This window comes from Corvus moneduloides, chromosome 1 (assembly GCF_009650955.1).
Source record: "Corvus moneduloides isolate bCorMon1 chromosome 1, bCorMon1.pri, whole genome shotgun sequence".
In the NCBI taxonomy this organism is placed as follows: domain Eukaryota; kingdom Metazoa; phylum Chordata; class Aves; order Passeriformes; family Corvidae; genus Corvus; species Corvus moneduloides.
This window is the reverse complement of record NC_045476.1, coordinates 133,384,067-133,394,837: the sequence shown is the minus strand read 5'-3', so window position 1 is coordinate 133,394,837 and position 10,771 is coordinate 133,384,067. Positions and strand designations below refer to the sequence as shown.

At 34.5% G+C, this 10,771-nt stretch overlaps 1 long non-coding RNA gene across 1 annotated transcript; it reads left to right on the top strand.

The window, feature by feature from the left end:
* The first annotated feature begins 3,292 nt into the window (after window positions 1-3,292).
* LOC116453004 lies at window positions 3,293-10,455 on the top strand. The gene is made up of 3 exons (XR_004243650.1): window positions 3,293-3,428; window positions 3,880-4,051; window positions 6,262-10,455. It is a non-coding gene; the product is annotated as an uncharacterized LOC116453004 (long non-coding RNA).
* Window positions 10,456-10,771: the final 316 nt, after the last annotated feature.

The window sequence follows — 10,771 nt, the reverse complement described above, 5'->3', positions numbered from 1 at the left end:
CAAATGGCATTAAGTGAGCAAAGAACAGAATGGTCTGTTGTGTCTGGTTGCTGTTCACTTAAAGATAGTAAAAAAAGGAAGAAGTGCTCAATACGTTTACTACGGGTTGGTTTTTTTCTGATTCCCTAACAATACTTAATAATTTAAGGATTTTTGTCCATTAAAAAGTGCAGCTTAACAAGGAATATTTTGTTTAATGAGATTTGTATCCAAAGCAAAGGAAATGAAAAGTTAAATTGAAAATCAGCCTTCTCCTTCTGTTGCAAATGATGTCTACGTCCCCTTGTGAAATTATCCTGAAAAATAAAAATGTTAGGAAATAGGAAAATATATTGTTGATATTTTCAATTCCCCCCACCCTGTTCAAGCATATTTAACTTCATAGTTAATGTCTGAGTTTTTAACGTCACATATTTCAGCAAATAAATTATTACATGAAAATTATTGGTTTAGTCCTACTCACTGATACTGCTAGGCACCAAAATAGAGTAACAATTAGAGTAATTAAAAAATTTGTAATAAATAATTTGAATGCTATTATGTGTTTGCATAATTTTTGATGAATACTTAAATGGTTTTAAGGAAAACCACAAGGTATTTGAAAGCTCAAGTAGTTTAATGCCTTGTGCTAAAAACAAAATGCATTTTGGGACTTCCATTTTTAAACACTTATTTATCAATTTGTCAGGAAATGAACATGAAGCAAACAAACAGATGTACTTCATATGCACCTAGACAAAAGTATGGCTTTAAAAAAAATCAGCATTTCCAGAAATTAAATGCTGCTAGACTTTTATTTGCTGGAGCCAATATTTAGTGTTTTAAAAGGTAGATATTCTAAGCAGTAAGTGTATTAATCAAATTTACTTTCTAAGACACTTCTCAGATTGCTCATTAGTTGTTCACAACCTAAAAAGAAAAGAAAAATTAGAACAGGGGTAGGTTTCCTCAGACATTGAGTAGGGTTGAGCTGAATATTTTGTGTATGCAAGACAGCTCTAGCAGCTGTACATGTATTAATTCAAAACCTGGTGCCCTATTTAGTCATGTGTTGGCTCCTTGGCCCTTGGCTTCTTTATTTCTTCATAAGGATGCCTACATGTGAGTTTTGTAACCATTAAATGTAATTAATAGCAGAACATTGCTAAAAAGTCAGACATAATTGATTTCTTATTTTTTCTGTGCTAAAGATCAAGGGGCTATATCCTTCTTCCGCCATTATGCATGCAGAGCTATAGGAGAATGGACCCTCTGGGACAAGTCTAATATCCGGTACACTGCTGTCTACCAGAGCCTTATTATAAAAAGCTTTCTACTCTAGCCAAGCTGTGAAAAAGCTCATGCTGTAGTGGCTGCAAAATGAGCAACTTTGATTATGCAGTCCCCATCAAGACTAAGGTTATAAGTTAGCAAATTGAATTCCTGAGAAGAACTATTCATCAAATAAATCTGAATACCAACTGTTTTCAAGGAGATTACAACCCATTTTGGGGTAGTAAGAAAAGATGATGTGTTTGATGGAGAGTTTTCTCTTGACAGTATCTTTTACTTGTAAAAATTAGAGCTAAGTGAATATTAAATCAAATGAATTTCAGAAAAGCCACAAGTATTTAGGAGCTCAAATGAGTGAACAGTTTGTGTCATAAACATAAGAGATATTATTTTAACAGATTCAAACAAGCAAAAAATTAAATTCTTCATTTTTAAAACATCAGAACAAAAATAATTTGCTTTCTTCATCAAAATGAACTTTTTTGACTTTAGCTTTGAACTGAATGTAAATAAAAAGTCATATGCCTTATTTTAGGGGACTCTGAGGTACAGAAAAAATCCTGCTGCAATCAGGATGTTTATGAGATCCTATTTCAAAATGTTGATTGAAGAAAAAACGAGTATATTCTAAATGGTGTTTTAAAGAACACATTATTTTGACATTGATACATCTTGATCTTTTCATAATGGTTAATATAATTTTGTTAAATCTGCCTGTAACTGAAGAGAAGCCACTCTTCCTTCTGCACAAACTGAAGAGCTTTTCCAAATGACATAAGAGGTGAAACTCTTGCTTTCTCAAGGAGAGCAGTTTTATGTAAGATGACACAAACCTCCTGTTTTCAGGGGTTTTATTTTTATATAGATCCTGTCTGTACTGAAACACGTGAGCCATTTTCTGAAACAAGTGTGACAATGCCGTATAGACACTATATGAAGATTTCATTGGTAGGACTTGAATTTTAAAAGTAATGGTTAGAATCTAAAAGGATGCAGATGCTACAACACAGAGAATTACAGCACCTCTGTGTTGGCCTTGTTCTATTACATGTCACCCTTTGCAAAGTGTGTGGAAGGTTAAGTGATGTAGCAGGCAATGTGTTGAAAAAAAGCACCAAATTGCAAGGAAAACACTGAGGATTTTGTTTTCTGTAGGTCTTCCTTTTTTTCCTGAGCACTGGCTTCCAGCTCTCTCTGGGATAAGTGGCCATCATCCCTCAGCATTTCCTAAAGACTAGGCTATGCCTTTCTCTATTCAATGCATGTGTTCCTGTGGATTCCACTCTACCGGACAAGTACCAGGAAAAGCCTCTTCAGAGGCTTCACCCACTCTTAGAGACAGTAAGTCTTCAGAAACTCACAAAATTCCATTTTCAAAGGCATATATTTTACCACTTTGCCAATTAGAAGGCTGATTGCCCTAGTGTTTGGGAAACTTCTATCTAACCTATATTTATTAATGGTCAGTTTGTGTTCTTTTTTTTTTTTTTTTTTTTTGTTGAGAATAACAGTCTTCAGCTTTGTTTGATGTTTACTGCCATTGCATATTCATAGACAGAAATCATATTTCCCCTCACTCCTTATTCTGGTGGGCCAAACAGGTCAAGTTTCTTTAATTTTTCCCATATAAGAAAGGGTAGTACTGACCACTGTAATGCATTTTCAGGGTTTCTTTTTCAGTTGTAATTGACCTTTTTAAATAGCAATGTCCTAAATGGTAATCAGGATTGTGGATGGGATGATTAAAAAAAGGAGCTATAGAATGAGAAATACAAAACTTAGGAAAGAAGATTTTCCACATAGCTTTACTGCAATTTTATGATTGTTTTCTCCAGACAGACCTTTAAGCGTACACATCTGTGAGAGACATCTCCTCTCTGACACCGAAGGAGGCTTTTTGCAAGCACTTTAGCCACTCTCTAAAAGTTCATTAAACTGTTAATTGAATCCAATTCATATTATACAAAGCCTCTGTTTTTATTTCTGTTTCAGTCAAATAGAACTCTAGCTTTTCCTGCTTCCAGATTATAAATTGCCTTGTCACTGAAGCATCAGAGAGGCAACAGGGAGGATGGAGTTTTTCATTTTGTCCCATAGCCTCTGCTGGAAGGAACACTAGCTTCAAATCCTAAAATCTTTTGACTACCCACGGAGAGGTAAGTGCAGAAAGAACATCAAGCAAAGCTATTCCTGAAGCAATTTAGCTCTTTGTTTATCGAATGGTTGAAATAATAGAGTACATTATGCAGAAAGGCCTTGATTGATATACAGAGGCATTATATCTCAGTGCCACAACTCAGTCTCACCCTCCAATACAGGCTGATGTGGTTTATTTTTGTGTTACTTATTCAGTGAGCTTTCTGCCTTATCATCTGGTATTGAAATATGACTTCGAGAACAAAAAGGTTTGAAAATAACTTTGAGAGTGAATTAAAAGGGACGAATCCAAATCTGTTGGTTTTATTCAGCAGTGAATAGCTTATGAACAAATTTAATGGCCCTGCCTGCAATCACTTCATACTTTTTGGTAAATATCTATGGTTTTTCTATGGAATTCCTTCCTAATATATTAATAGTGTGTTGGTGAATTTCTGTTTTGTTATTTAGTTGCACAAGAAGAATGTCTGGCATGGAAAATTTTGTCATCTGATTTGGGAAGGCAGCCCATGATCCCAGGATAATTCTTCATATTTTTCTCTTGCCTCATCCTTTCATCACAGAAAAGGAAAAAATACTATCTCACTCTCTTGGATGATACTTCTTTCTTCATATATTACATGTAAGGATTATTTTCTGTTTTTCTGCTGTGTCTATGCAAGGATATTGAACAAAGCCTATTCAAAATAATATAAAAAATGAATACTTAGATATTAGTATTGAATTAATCCTTATTTGAGTAGTTTAATGGCAGAATGAATGCTGAACATAGCTAGGTATTTTTCCTTTGCTTTGAAAACAAATACTTGCTTTGGTTTCAGCTAAAGTAGGCACGAGGCAGAAAAACACTACAGGCATGAGAGAGAATTGTTTACAGGTTTAAGTCTTTTCAACACTGCAGTCCTACTCATAGCATGTATCTCCTCTTGTTTTCAGAATTACAGTGTAACATCAGGACAAGTTGAGAACTAAGATCACACTGTAGTGGTGTTTTTCTTCAAAACAAATATATTTTTAAAGAAAACTATTGTTAGCGAGGCCAAACCAATATGTATGGTTTTATATTTCAGTACATTTTACACAAAAAGAGATAGCAAATGCAGAGTTTTTGTATGAAACTTGCATGTTTCAACAGGTATGATGTGACAACTGATGAATCTTAGCCATCAGAGATGGTTTGGTAGGAAAGATCGAGATGGAGATGTTGATGTTGAGAAACAGAGAAAATAAGATCTAACTTGTAATCTCTTTCCCTTAAGTAGCTGCAGAGTTATGAGTTAAATATGGAGCATCAGTTTTGTCAGATTAAAATGCAGCTAGGTTACAAATATTTTGAGACAGATCTCAAGGTCTCTCTTATAATGTCTCAAAATCTTCCCAGACATAATTTTCAGGACGAGAATAATAAACAATATGTGCATTGGCTAATACATTCACTGGCAGGGATACACTCAGCAGGAGTGAGACACATGCCTTGCTGATTGTCACTGTACAGTGTGTAAGTATACTGATAGGTGAGAAACATTAAAAAAACCCCAACCAAACAAACCAAAATGTGCTTTTTCATTTTACGTAGACATTCTACACCAAAATTACTTGCACTCTGAAAATAAACACATACACTGTTGATTCAAGCTCTAATTTACATTCAGGTATCTCTGCTGCTCTTGAAAATAGTTTCCTGCTCTTACCAGAGAAAACATTTCTATACCAAAGAAAGGATGTTTGTATTAGAGAAAGCAAAAGACACTGTATTCCACTGTGGATAATTAACAAAATGTTTATTTTTAAAAATTGATGGTAGTTTACAGATCTATTAACATTTTAAATGGCTCTTATTAAAAAAAAAAAAAGCACCAAATTATTTTATAGATGCCATGAAGCAGCTATGATCTATTATACAGGAAGACTTATTCTGCTGCAGTTTGCTGGTATGCACATGAAGTTGAGAGAGCTAGACCGAAATAAAAACTGTGATTAAACCAAGGAAAAGTAATCATAAGAGACAATGTTGCAATAACAGTGCAGGAAATCTCAACATGAAACTGTGTATAAGTGACAGATGACTTTATTTTAAAATTAAATGAAACTTGAAAAACACTGTGGTCCTCCCAGATCACTCTCTCATACTCACATGTTCACAAACACCAAGATGCTGGTATCCAGGTGATCTGTCTAAGAGAAGATAGGAGATGAGACATCAGTTTGTGGGTTGTCCTCTTGATGTTTTTGGATTCTTCTTAGGTTAATAACCATACACTTTCCTTGAATGGGGCTTTTTGTTCCTTTAGAAAATAGCCACAATAACTCTCTTCACCTTGTCCCACCTCTGTGAGCACCAGGATTTAATCATTGTCTTTCCTGTCTCCACCTGAATGCCGTGTGAAGTCCAGCCTGAATGTGTGATAGGATTTTAATGATCTGTTAATACCACATGCATCTGTGCCTGCTCATCATATAGCTTTTTCCTGTCTTTATCTTCCTGGTGTTTCCACAGCTGTGTTTTCTCAGCCATTGTCCATTCATACTAATTTTAACATATCTATTAAAATTCTCTACATAATTAAACTGTAACTATAACACATTATAATTAAACTGTAACTATAACACATTTACAGTATATGTTATATAGTAACATATACTGGTACTATAACACATTGTGTCTCTCCTCTCTGGTGTCTGAACTCCATGAATTCAGGTTCATGGAACTCGGATGCTAATTTAATTACTTTAGGCCTTTCGTGATTCTTACAACATCAATATTTAGAATCTAGAAGTAATAAATTACAGCAAACTTTTCTTGCTTTTCTTGTTTTTCTTGCTAACCTCTAGGCTGCATGAATAACAGGATGCATGCCCACAGTCAAACTGCCATGAAACTGTTCTACAAACCATAACTGTGTCCAGGGAGACAAGGTTAATTTTGTACAAACACATACAGAAGAAACTGGACATTTTGTCAAGAACTTTTCCTATGTATTCTTCAGAACAAAACCCCTTCTAGTGTATTTTTGGATGTATTGGGCTGTTTCTGTGACTGGTACTTTCATTTATAGCACAGCCAGTGTGCTGTAAAGATGTCTTACTGTACATGAGAAATGGAACTCTATTTCTATTCAAGAAAGTCCATTCAGAACAAGTACCATACCCAGTTCATATCCATGTTTATCCTGTCCTAACATAATGTATAGGACACAGGTAAAAAGAGGAAATACTAAGACTTCAAAGAATCTTCCATCTTTTCTAAATTCTTTGACAAAGCCAAGAAACCACAGTAATTGCTCAGATTGTACAATCCAGTAACAGAAGACTGTCACTAGCCTTGCATTCCCAGAATATAAACAGTCTTTCACACTTGTGACTTTTTTTAAGTTAAAAAGATAAAAAGCATGGACTTCTTTGTATATATAGATGTATTTGGAACCAACAGTAATGCTTGAATTGAGGTCCTTTTCTTTTGAAAGAGGCTTTTTGCCTGTCCAATTTACTTTTCCTTTCTGAATACACCACTACCAAATGTACTGATTTTCTGCAATGTACTGCAAAGCCTCTTTCATCCCTTCCCCCGGATACAAGAGAAACTGTGCTGCTAGTGCATGATGCATATTTTAGAACTTTATTTGATACCTGGAACATTGGAGGAATGACATTTCATTGAAAGGATGAGAAATATATTGCTGTTTTGTTGGTGAGATTGTTACTTAAAGAACTGTAAGGGCACAGGCTGGTCACCTGTTCAGTTCTGTAAATCTAAATAAGTAAAATAAAATTTAAAAAAATAGTCTAAACATGCCACTACAGTTTCAGAAAATCCTTCATATACATTCTGGGTGTAAAGGTTCAAGCCAAACAAGTTTTTTTTTTCTTGTATTCTGCTCAATTCAACCATCAAGCAAATGACCAAGTCTGTCACAGCATAGGTATCACATGCATTCATACATATATTATTTTCATATAATGCACTACTAATAAATACTTGTTACTGTGCCTATTTAGTGTGTATATGTTGCATAAATGTAGTCTGTAAATATTCACATTCAATTTAATCAGTACAAATCTGAGCTGCAAATTCCAGATCTAAATAAATAATTATTAAATTGGCAGCAAATTAGTATTTGACAAGAGGTAAACAGATTTGATGTTTTTACGTTGTCATGCCATTTAAGCGGCTTTATATGTTAATTGAATACCAAAGTTTTTTTATTTACTGCTAAATTGATTGCTGTTACTCTATAGCTTGTCATGAAGCATCTCTTGGAGATCTTTGAAAAACAGTCAAGGATAATTTAAAATCAATTAGCTGAATAGAGAATAATTATCCTTTTTCCTGTCTAGAAAATAAGGTTCTACAACCATGGAAATGCATCATGTTTTGTAACTACAATCTATTCCTAGAAATGGAATGCTAGTCGCACAAGCAAGGAAAAAGAAATTTGATCAAGGATAATTTTATAATATTAATTTATTGGATGACTCCTCTTAGATCTGTTGTGAAAAGTTAGATGATGAAATACAAACACTGTCCACACTGATGCTGACATCTGATCTGTAAAGATATGTTTTCCTATAAGAGGGCACTCTTTTCTTGCCATGCTCTCAAAGCCTGATGTTGTTTCTACATGTAATGTAACCTAACACAACTACCTGATCATAAATTGTAAGTGGAAACTTTTTTTGTGATATCACGTGCTCTATAAGGTAGTGACAACTCAAAGTCTGCATTTTAGAGAAGTAGATATCTATAAGAAAAAAAGGAAATTTTGTTCAAAAATCTCTGCAAGGAGCTTATTATTGCAAATTTTTTATTAATGAACTTCTCTATATAAATAATTTTTCAGAGTAAAATGAGAAATAGATATGTAATACAAGGGTAGAAATAAAATCAGATTTAAATATGCAGTGAGATTTCCCTTCTACCTCTTCTTAAGTAAAAAATTCAAAAATAAAAGGCAAAACCTCAAAAAAAAACCATATCAAAGCAAAACAAAACAAAAAGGAGCAAAAGTTGAAGCAAATAAAGTTACACATGTAATATAAAATACAATATCTTTTTCATGGTCTGATCTTATAGCAAGAAACCTTGAAAAATCATTATTCTAGATTTCCAGGATTTTACATCAGTTCCAGCACTAGGCTTGAAGTTCAGACTGTTAAAATGAATAGGTGTTAAGCCATCTCTGAACTGTAAAACATAGTTGTATTCATCCACAGAGCCACAGCAGGATGTGTGTGAAAAACACACGTGTGAAAATGTGTATTTAATGGAACCCACATATATAAATCTTTCAAATACAAATAGGAAGGAAAAAAACCCTCTTCTGTGTATTCCTGAATTAAATCTATATAAAATGGAATCAGACTGAGAGGATGTATCAGTAAGGTAAAGTGAAATGCATTACAGGAATGCTACAATTTCACTCGAAAGAGAAAGAATAAATTCTGGAAATTTAAATTCAAGGCAAATCTTAATAGAAATCTAAGCCTCAGAAGGACACAGCTAATGCACTCAGATAACCTTAACTCTGCCCATTAGGAATCCTTTTAAACAATCAGGCAATTATTTTCCTGTAATTGTTTTTGCACAGTCCAATTAGATGAAACCATTTCTGTTAGATTGTTTTCATTTTTATTTTCTCTTATAGTGTCACTATAGTGTGAAATTAATGTTTCCCATATCACTCTGCATCTTAAGTCTTGTTTACACATGGGAAAGTTTTGAAAAAAAAAAAATCTCTCTATTGATGACACCAATTCAACTGAACAAATGCTGGCAGCACTGACAAAAGTCTTAGACAGCTCGCTGACTGCCAGTATCATTTCAGTCCTGCCTTAGTTAGGCTTGCTCCCAGCTGGGAGACCTGGCACCATGATGAAAAGGGTGTTTATTGTCTAGATCAGAGCTTTCTACTCTGCTACATTTAATTGCTGCAAGATGTCCTTTTTAGATAGGTGTCTTCAAAGTTGTTGCCAGACTGGTGATAGACAGTGATGGGTCCAAGACAATTTGAATAGTTTGGGCAACATAAAGAAAAACAGTAGCCTTCCCGAGTTTTTGAAAGTCTTGGGGATAGGTGTACACTCTGAAATAGAACATGATAATTTTCTGTCCTGCCTTTTTTTCTTGACATTACATTAACCTTTGAAGGAGTCCATTAAGATTTCATGTTAAAGGTGATGGCATATTTCCCATTCAGACTCTTATGTACACTAGGAATGCAAGGCTTACATTCAGGAAGGGTACAAAGTAATTTTGCTATTTCGTAGTAATCACCATAGAAATAACTACACTATTTCCTGGAAGCAGTTTAGCTAAACTATTCTCTGAGCTTCCTATTTTAACTTGTTTCCTATCCCAATGCTTTCCTCAGCTCATCACCCAGGACTGGATTCTCCTAAGCTTGCTTTATCACTGGGCTCCTTACTCTTTATTCTCCTTAATTCCTATACCCACTCAAGTTCCCACCAGAAGTTCCTGTCACCCTGCAAAAACCCCCAACTTCTGCTTCCTACTCGTCCTTTTCTCTGTCCCAAACCAGATGAGATGGAAAGGACAGCATGCTTTTAAGGAACCATCCATGTGTCATCCTTTCCATAAAGAAAGGATCCATCCTTTCCAATATGAACGATTCTGTAAGCATGGAAAACAGATGACCTGAAGCTTTGTTGACTTTTTTAGAATGCCATTACAAATGCACTTGCCTATTTTTCATTTCTGTGCTTGTATTTGTGTGTCACAGCTCCCTGGGTTGGTATGACAAAGCAACCATGTTTCATAGCTATTAGATGAATGTCAGAACTTGCAGGACTCACAGGAAAGTTTTCATTCTGATGTTTGCAGTGAGTATCCAAGTTTTCCAGTTTGTTGAGGTTTCCTAATTGCTGTCCTTTTTATGGTGTGGATCAGGTTTTAACATCATTGACTATGCCAAGAAATCTGTAATTCCACCATTTTTGTCCTACAGATGTCTGTTCTTACATTGAATGATGTAAGTAGGTATGTTATAATAAAACTAACTATAAAAATTCTTTCAACTGTTTTAAAGTTCACTTTCCTAAACAAAAATAATAAATACAACACTTTTATTTCCAGCAGCTAGAACTAATGAGTATAATATACCAAAATTTTCCATGAATGATAGATGTAATTAAGTGGATTTGTGTTCTGCATACACACATTTTGACCATATTTGTCTCAGTTTTTCCTCATGTCCTGTATGATCTCAGTTCTCTTCTGATGTGAACTTCCAGTTTTCCTCCATGTGTCAAATAGTCTATCAGAGTAACCTCATCTCCCTGGAATGTTACTGCCTACACAAGAGAGAGAATTACGCCAAGCTGATTT